This window comes from Aulonocara stuartgranti (assembly GCF_965226115.1).
Source record: "Aulonocara stuartgranti genome assembly, chromosome: 22".
NCBI lineage: Eukaryota > Metazoa > Chordata > Actinopteri > Cichliformes > Cichlidae > Aulonocara > Aulonocara stuartgranti.
This window is the reverse complement of record NC_138957.1, coordinates 24,207,501-24,217,477: the sequence shown is the minus strand read 5'-3', so window position 1 is coordinate 24,217,477 and position 9,977 is coordinate 24,207,501.

The window sequence follows — 9,977 nt, the reverse complement described above, 5'->3', positions numbered from 1 at the left end:
CATTTGAATTTATGAGGGATCTCGGGGGTATATACAATCTGTGAGAGACAGTGTGTGGTGCCATCTGGAGAACACATAGGACTCGGTCTGCTGGAATCCCCAAACCCAGCCAACATGGAGCTGAACGTCATGTTCAAGAGGCCTGAGATGTTTGTTTAATGCACAGAGTGGTTTCTATAGCCTGAAGGGGAATACATTGTTTAAGAGGAACCGACTTAATGCTATTCTGCTGAGTCAAAACTATTACCATGGTTCTTTGTGATGGAGGCCGGCACTAAGAATTAAACAGACAGGGGGGTGAATAATTTTTAAAAAGACATCATTATAATGCGCATGTGATTCAAAGTTGATTTTGCCAGCTCCCACTAAAACACAGCAGCAAAACTTTTATGTAATTGAAGAAGTACATTTATTCTTAAATAACCGGACAAACTTTTTATATATATGCAATCACAACAGGCGACGAGTCCTCCTCCATGTGACACAGGTTATTTGCCGAAAGGATTGAATCACACTCAGATCATTCGCTTCTTTTACTGAGTTTGCGCCGCCTTTAAATTTAATAACGCTGCCTGGATATTTTTCTTCCAGACGCAGTGATTGCTGAAACATTTATGTTCCTTTTACCCGTCCATCCATCTCCACATGAGACGAAATGGAATTCATAATATACAACTTCCTGCTTTTATCGCATTGATGATCTAAATCGAGGTAGGAGGGGGAGAAAAAATCAATCAGCTAAATGTTGGCTAAGAGGATTTGAGGGGCATAGCAGGGCCATCTCTCCTCACTATTCTAAATGAGGGGTGACAGTAATGCTTGACAGAGCCCATATGGCCACTGTAACCCACTGCACTGCAATTGTGAGGGAAGATACAGGGCTAAGTCAATTTAATGTTTACACTCCGGTGGCATATCCCACTCTATTGGATTTGTTTACTAAGCTTTGTATTCTCAATTGAATGATACAATTAGCATTATGCAATGAGTGTGTAGTGGAAGGCGTGACACATACGCCGCGCAGCCCTACAACTAGCATGTTTTTGGCATGATACTGTACATTACAGGCCTAGATGTTAAGAGTTACCACTCCCATGTACGTCTGTTAAATATAAAGCTGAAGCTTTTTCTTGGCTAGAAGTAGTGACTCCTTAGAGAAGGAGCCTCAAACATATGGAGCCAGAGCCAGCCTGCCAAAGGATCCAATTGGACCCAGCGCATGGGTTTGCAATGTGTAAAAGTGCAGCAAAGTCATTAATAATTACAGCACTTCAAAGGAAGAGAATGCTATTGCTGAAAATTAGGTGATTGCAGCATTACTGCAGAGGTTGGGAATGTCTGGGTAATTTTACAAGTTTTGAAAGATGTTGACAAAAGTTATTTGACTCATAAAGATGTAAAATTTGGTTGTTGTTAGGATCTAAGTGGCCTACTTCATGTGAAGATGAGCAAATGTGAAAAAACTGAGATGTACTGTTGAATTAAGCTTAGAGTATTTTGTTTTCAATGAGACACTTCAGGCTGTTCGTCGTCTGTTTTGTAAAAAGCTGGTTCATTAAATGTGGGCTTTTTAATGTTTCATTCCACTGGGGAAATTTTCAAGGTTTTTCGTCTTATTATCATCATTATTATTTTATACATATTATTATGCATGGGTTTTACAGGCCAGTGAACTGGGACTGCATGTGGCCCATGAACTAAAATGGGTTTGACACATATGACACCCCTGGAAACCTCTGGTATACACAGTGGCTGTTTCCTCCTGTTAGACACAAAATTTGATCTTTTAGTTTAATTTTTGACAAGAAAGTAAGCAACTGTATTTTGCATAATGCTGAACTATCACTCTAACCTCTTAAACCAACAATGTGAATGCCTCACGTTGCAGATTGATTTTACGCTAACCTGAAAAGAATGGTTCACTGGTTAGAACCATTAAAATCCTGTCTTTTCAATCAAGTGAGTGAAGTGAACCAAACTTTATTGCATAGCTTTTGGCCCTAAGGTGTAACTTTTAGGATGGCGTAGCTTCAGATTTAGTATGTCTGTAGTCTCTGCCTGTAACTTAACAACTTGGATATTACTGTTTCCATAAAACCGAGGCGTGGGAATAGCATTTTAAAGAAACTAATGGTACAGAATCTTTGTAACAAATGGTGTGAGCAGGTGTGGGGCCAGTGCATGTGTGGTAAGAAATCAAGATTTTGGATTGAGCTTTACAGTATGCACTGTGACATATCCACTCAGTAAATCAGTCAGTCAGTCAGGACGCAGCACACTGAGATTGGTTTTCCACCATGGTCAAACATGCTGAGTCGGACCTCAATGTCCCCTGCACAGTAAAAATTCCAGGTTTCTGAAAAGGAAAAAGGCAATTCAAATCAGCGTGTCAACAGGGGATCTGTAAACCACACGTTTCCTGGACGGCTCTGTCAAGACCAGCTGTGCACACATCATAGCCTGTCTGATCTGTGTGTGCACTGTTAAAGAAAGATGGACATGAAGGGGGGAAAAAACACAAAAAGAAGGAGACGTGGGAAGTAATACCAACAGACACACTCAAAACATGTAATAGAGAAGGGGGAGTAGGTATTTAATCTGTGAAAACAAATAGGACCAGCTTTCTGAAGTCTAATGACTCCTTAGGGCTATCTGTTACCACCCTGCAACAGCCCACCCTGGCCTTCGTTTCTGTGCCTCATCACCTTCCAGATGCTCACCCAGTGAAGGGGTGAAAGGTTGGCAGGTGCCTTAAGGAGCAGGGAGGAGCCTCGGGGTCAGATTTCTGTGAGGTTGAGCAGTCGTGATCTTTGGGTTGAGAGGGGTGGCGGGGCAATATGGCTTGTGTCAAGATGGGCATGACTGCAGAGCAGCAGTCTGACCCAATCAACTTCATTTATGGGTAATGACAGACAGACAGCCTGTCTGATGTGGTGGCCTCATTGAGCTGCCACTTCCCACCCCAAATCCATAGTCCTCCAATCCTTGACCTGTAGCATTTCAACATAAGGTCAATGGCAGTCACCAGCGGCATCAACAATGGCGTATCTTTGTGTGGTTTCAATTGCAAAACTGACCTGTAAATGTGAAATAAATTATTTACTTCACCTTTCAAGCGCCAGGCGCTGATTACATTTGGCGTACCGCGCAATAGCTTAACTCTGTAGCTGCTATAAATGCATAATTAGTTTGTAGAGTAAATCAATAACGTATGGATTTATGCTTGGATGACCAAATCTATGCGATTTCCCCATTCATGCAAAGCAAGAAAAGAAACAAGAAAGGTCATTCTCTGCATAATGAGACACCAAAAGCGATATCTTGAATGCAGTCAGTGATGCTTGCATCCATCGACTGGGCGTAATTAGTTTTTTGTCTTTAACTTGATGTTCAGTTTGGCAGATCTGCCTATTTAATGCTTGTTTCAGTTTATCCCAGACCTCCTTAATACAGTATAGTGAAATAAAGTTTGCCATGTCTACACTAAAATCAATGCGCTTTGTCTTCCTGATGGTCTATAGCTGCATTTAATTTAGCAATACAGAAGCATCTCCCAAAGAGCTGTTTGCATCGCCTCTTTCAAGGGAAAACAATGTAGTGAGCAGATCGGACTACTAGACAGAATTCCCCCTTCCTGCCATTACCATCAATTATGTAAACACAAGACGAGGTCAGTTTATTCCAGTCTAGACATGCAGCTCTCCATCATCCGCCCCTTGCTGCGTGCACAGCACTGACCCACATTAATACATTTATAATCAATACCTCCTCAGGTCCTGTGGGCATACTTGCCTATCAGATGTTGAAGGAAATTGTGCAGTCCAATTTAAAATGGCCGGGGGGTGGGTGGGGGAACTTTCATAGCCATGTGCCAATTAGTTCCACTGTCAATAACGGTAATCCTAAAGGACACTGTGTTTCAGGGTGAGAGGAGAGAATGGATGGAGGGAGGAAGGGGACATCATCAAGCTTATGCCCGTTGTTAATGGCTGTTACACTGACAAGAAGCATTTGATCAGACACTCACACAGACACACACACATTGACAGACACACACATATTGTGGCCTATGAATGTGGCTGAAGGGGTTGTGTTATGGGGCAGAATTACACATGAAGATAACAAGTAATGACGTCTTATAAAGGTCAACAAACAAAGCACTAGTGGGACAAACGCAGGCTGTGTGATGAGATTCATTAGGACAGCGTTGATAGCGTGGAGAGAGAGGAGAAGAGGGAATGGGGGGGCGTGGGAGGTGGAGGGTGAAGGGTGAAGGGTGGGGGCCACATTCCTCCACTGTTTCACTGCTGCCATCACAGCAGCAGCTGAAACAGGTGTGTCTCTTTACTCGGGCCACCGAGGGCAAGTGCTGGTCTCACATGGTTAAGGATGGTCACACTTGACCACACTCTGACCTTACACCCAACGGAGTAGCCCGAGACTTCATTAAGTGGGCCCTAAGTAGCGCAGGGATCCCACAACTATTATGTCTGCAATTTAATACAGGCCCTGGCTGTCCATAATGATCGCGGCTCAAGGGTATTTATGAGCTGTGTGCTTATCAATGTCAAAACCTTCAGGAGTCCCACTTTAAGTCCAGGACACCCGATGAGAAGGGTAGCCGGGTCCTCCACCCTGATGCCCCTACTTTGATTCATAGCCACCTCAACTGTCGGAAGAGCCTCTTCTTAAACTTTAAAGTTAGCAGACAAACTCAGCTTCACTCGTTATGATCCATCTGGGCACAAAGGTGCCGTTTGAAGCCGAAAACAAAGGAGACAACCGAGAAGTAGCTTTGTTTAAGGACACATCAACACAGGCCTAAACTAATGGTCTTATTGGGATAACACACACCTTGTTGCACTGAGACTTGAAACCATTATACACGATGTAAAGATTAACACTTGAAACTCGATCTATCACGTATCTGCCTAAAGATGTGACTGAAAACTGTTCAAAAACAAAGACATTAAAGCTTCAGGTTGTGGTGACGGGTAACAGTGACTGTTAGTGGCAGGAAGACCTAGCTAAAAATTGTTCTTCATCTGATTCTTCTTTCAGGTCATTTCATTTCATTTATTGTCAGCTTAAAATATAACAAGTCTCTTCTCTCGCTCCGTGCCTCTCAAAATCTAACAAAAGAGAGGATTATGGTGGTGCTCCTCACTGAACATCTAATATAGAGTTGGAGGCTCTGCTGTAAGCATTTTAGCATTTAGCCATTTAGCATTTCTTTTTGTTACTTTTTGTTTATGAGACTTCTGACATCTAAAGTTTAATACTCGAAGTGTTACCCTCGAGGACAACACTTTTTCTGACCTCTCTTTGGACGAGCGATGTTGCTCTCATTGTGTTTCAGGGTTGTCAGCCACACCCCAGTGCCTGGATCACCCACGCCTAAAAGGTCATCAGACCATCACTGGGGCTGGACATCATGTCCCACTCATCCTCAGAGTGCCATCTATTGTTGAGCTTGTTGACAAGTATCCTGTTATGACCCCGGAGTACTTGATAACTCATGGGAGGCAATCTGTTTCTTGCTTTCTTCTTCTCATGTTTTTGTGGTAACATCGGAAACGATTTGATTCCATAGACCAACTGAGTTTTGTTTCCCTAGGCGTTGTGGGCTTTCTTTTCCTTTTATTTCTTTGGCCTTGGAAGGCTCTGAAACTTATCTGCTTCCTTTTGTTTTTTGCACTTGGTTTGTCTTTGTTAATTATCTCACTGTAAATAAAAGTCATACTTTAATACACTTAAGAGTGTTTCCGCTGCTTTTTCCCCTTGTTGCGCTTGGTCCCATATTTCCAGTAACTCCCAGTGTTCCCCTAGACATCACGTCAAGGCTGTGGCATTGACATAAATTACATTTAAACACTTAAGTAAAAGAGTAGATTAACCTTCTCAAGGCAGGCGTTGCCGATTTGCAACAGTTAAAAACTAACAACCTGATTACCCCACATACATATTTTGAGTTTTTTTTTTTTTTTTTACTCAGAAGTACCACTGCAGGACTTGGTTGTGCATTAGCAACAAAAAGTTTAATTTGAGCCTGAGAGGGTTAAAAAAAAAGCCAACTCAGTTTTATTACTAAAAATGTAAATACACTTCACAATTTTCCATTTCTAGTCAATACACTGTAAAGTTTTTTAATGAATATTGCAATTAAATTAGTTCCTGAAGAGGTTTAAGGAGAAATGGGCCATGCTTTTTCCGATGATTCTTCATCTTTCATCAGTAAATCTGAGGTTGATGAGCTCTAAGCCTTTGCTAATTGGTTTAGCATTTTCCAGCCAGGCTGTACTAATTTTTAAGTTGTTTTCCAACCCACGTTTTCATGGAAAAAACCCTGAGTTTGAGAGATTTCATCTTGTTTTGCCCCTTGTTTGGATTCCCAGACACGTATCACTTCTTCTTGTTCTTGGTCACCAACCAAAAAAAAAAAAGAAATCTGTGCATGGACTGGACTGTAGGTCACTCTTTGCTTTTTCTCAAGCACATCAACACTCACATCTAATGACAACATTACACACAGCTACAGTCTCCAGCTCAGGAAACAGAGGGTTCCTGTTTTTGAATCCAGGCTCTATTGTTATCTTAAACAGCATTTTGACAGTCCACACACACTCGCCCCCTCCTCTCTCCTTCTGGCTTTTTTTTAGCGTTTTTTTTTTTAATCTCCCCAGCTTGCTTCACACACTTGAGATATTACACAATTAGTATCTAACCAATCTAGATCCTTATATAGCTTTGTAGTAGCACACATTCTTATCTGGACCTTTCACTCGGCTAATATTGACAAAGTCAAGGAGATAGAGTCAACACAACGCTCCATTACCACTGTTCCTGTTTTATCTATGGGCCTTATCCTTGCTTTCTGGCTGGAGTCACACAATCACTGCAGTTTCTGCTCTTAAATACCAAGTATCTCCTCAACAATCACCGTCTCTGCCAATCCCTGTCACACACCGTCTTTATGCTTTTGTTTCTCATTCCTTTTACTTGCACTGCTATATATATATATATATTCACTCACCATTGTGAGAACTGAGATGCTGCATGCAGGCTTTTGTGCAGCTGAAGGTGTTAGAGGGATTGAGGAAAGTCTGGATAAGCAACAGCTGGATTTAATGCACCATTAAGGTCATTGGTTGTTCAAGCTGCACCTGCAAATCTCCTGATTTCACCCCCTGTTTAAAGCTCTTTCCCTTGTCTGCTCCCTCCCTCCCCTCATTTTTTCTCTTGCCCTCTCCTCTTTCGTTCACATACTTTGTCAGGCCTTTCTTTTTTATTTGTGGTCCTCTCAGCTTTCTGTGTCTGGTCCTACTCCTGTCCTATCAGCTTCGAAAGCCCCCACCCACCCCTTCTTTCTGGTTCTTTTACAAAAATAACTCTTTCACTACACACCCCCTGTCTTCCTTTATTTTTATTTTTTGCTTTATTCTGCATATCCCACTCTGTTTCTTTTTTTCAAGTTTCAATATCTCATTCTCTCAGTTTTCATGCCCCTCCTTCTCACAGGCTGTTGTGTTGTGTCTGCCAGGCCTGCTCGATTGGAGGACAGGTTTCCTGAGTACTGGAACGGAACAGGAGCTGGCAGGGAGATACACTGAGAAAAGCCAGCTCAACCGTTCCCACTGAGAGTCACACGCGCTCACAGCGCTGCCCACACCAGTGTATTCCAGGCAGGACACGGCACACGCTATGATGTATGTAATGATGTGGCATGTCATGGGTAATTCCACCAGGATTCACTGTATCATGGCGATGGAGAAACCTGACCTTGGTAGTCTGGTGTGTATCATGTCATGTCTGCTTAACAGTAACAAGTGCAGGGCCAAATGCAAAAACAGGATTAAACCCCAAAGACTGACGGTGCGCAGACCCTGTCTGCTTCTTTTTTATTATTTACCCAAATAGATCTCAAAAATGAGATCTATTTGCTTTCACACTTCTCAGTCATGGATAGACTTCCATACTTTATGTGTGTGACATTTAGGTGAGGAACAAATGGCTGTGTCACACTGGCTAAAATATATAAATGAAATAGTCCATGCACTTTTTTTTTACATGGATGAAACTTTGTAGGTTTTTCAAGACTTACCCTCAACCCAATTTTACCATTTTAAATTTAAGATGCCATGCTCTCAGGCGATGAACTTTAACAAACTCCTCCAACAGATTTATTAAGATTGATATGATAGTTGATCAGTTTACTCATCAGACTTTGGTGATGCTAAGTTGTAATGCTTTTGAGTTTTTCGTGTTGCCTCACTCGTCTGTTCTTCTAACTCATCTGTCCCAAGCTTCACAAGCTTGATAGAGTCCAGGTCTAGAGACATCTACATGTCGGTATTGACCAGTGACTGTAGAAAACAGTCATTGTCATAATCATTGGTCAGTTCTTTTATTTAGTCATTGACATTGACTCACAGACATAGCACCACCTAGCGGTGACAGGAAAGTAGCATTATCATCATAAACATTGTTAGATATTAGCGATATTTTCACTTTAAGCTCTACAGCAACATGACTTATGATTACTGGGTGTTCTCCAGTGGCACTTAGTGGGCACAGAAAGTCATGCATTAAGTTTTATAATCGGCTAATTTCTAAACATATATTTTAAATCTTCCAGATGTGGCTTTTCCCATATGTCACTGAATTGTTCAGAAAAAGTAACTCTGAGACTTTTGTGAAGCTTTCTTTGTGGGCTCATGATCGTGATTATTGGACCATTAAAAAGCTAATAAAACATAATGGAGTTGCATCATTCACCCCTACTTGTGCTGCAGCTCCTTTTTATGACAGTCACAAGCAATAAACATGTAGACCATGTAATAACAGAAGCGAGGGTGGTTTTACAAAGTCATTCTCAAGATAAAGTATCCTTGAAAATACAAACTTGTTACATTTCAAATGTTTTGCAACACCTGACATAAAACCCGACTAGCCTCAAGTCTTCCATATTGTAGTCTCCATTAGCAGAAGAAACAGGATCTAGCCCTCTGGCACACGCGCAGATTGTCACTCACACTATTAACACTGATGCGGATAAACATAAACACCACCATCCTAAGAATAACTTCCATTTTTTCCCAAAGAATGATGTTTATTTCTCAGCTGCTCTTCAGTGTGTTCCTTTTTTTTTACAGCCGCGTGAATAATGTTTACATCTCCCACCGGTGACTTTACCCTGGAGAGATCTGTTGTCCCATGCACCTGGACAGTTCATCACCCCAGCTGAACAGATATGTCCCAGAGCACCCGAGGAGAAACTGAGATCAAATGACCGTGAGTTCCCGGTGGCCCCTAATTAAATTGTTGTTGGATTCCTCGCTTTGGAAAAAAAAAAAAGCATTAGTATTTATGGATAGCTTTTAGGTGGTGCTAATGGTAATCTAATTTTCAAAATGGCTTTTCTAAATTAAGAGGATGACACAGAGGCAGAGTTAGAGGTCTGATGTAAGTTAGAGGTCTAATGTGTGTTAAAAGCCTGACTGGGGGCCTCATTAAAGACTTGCTTGACAAAGTGTTTGCTTTCTCTCAGCTGACAGGGTACTGGTGTTGTTAATAAATCAGACAGCAGTTTAGTGAAGTGTTTTAATGAAAAGCGAAAAGACAGCGACAACATTAAGATTTATTGAGACGTGCAAAAAACACGGGGAGCTGTTGTATTTAATCTTCCCAAACACTGTCTTCTTACTTGTTCTGTACCGTCCGATAACTACAACAAGAAAGCAATTATATAGAATATAATAAGGATTTTATAAATCATTTAAATAACAGTGTATAGACTCCTAGATGGTGGGATGCAAACAGATACAACAAAAAAGGAGCAATGTTTGTATAAAAAATATTATTTAAAACTTAAATTGTCTTTTGGTATTAGTTCGATATGAGATTTAATAAAAATATATAGTACTGCTAAAAAAAGTATTCAGCTGCTCCTCGTGTCTTTATATTTTGCTAGGAAAATG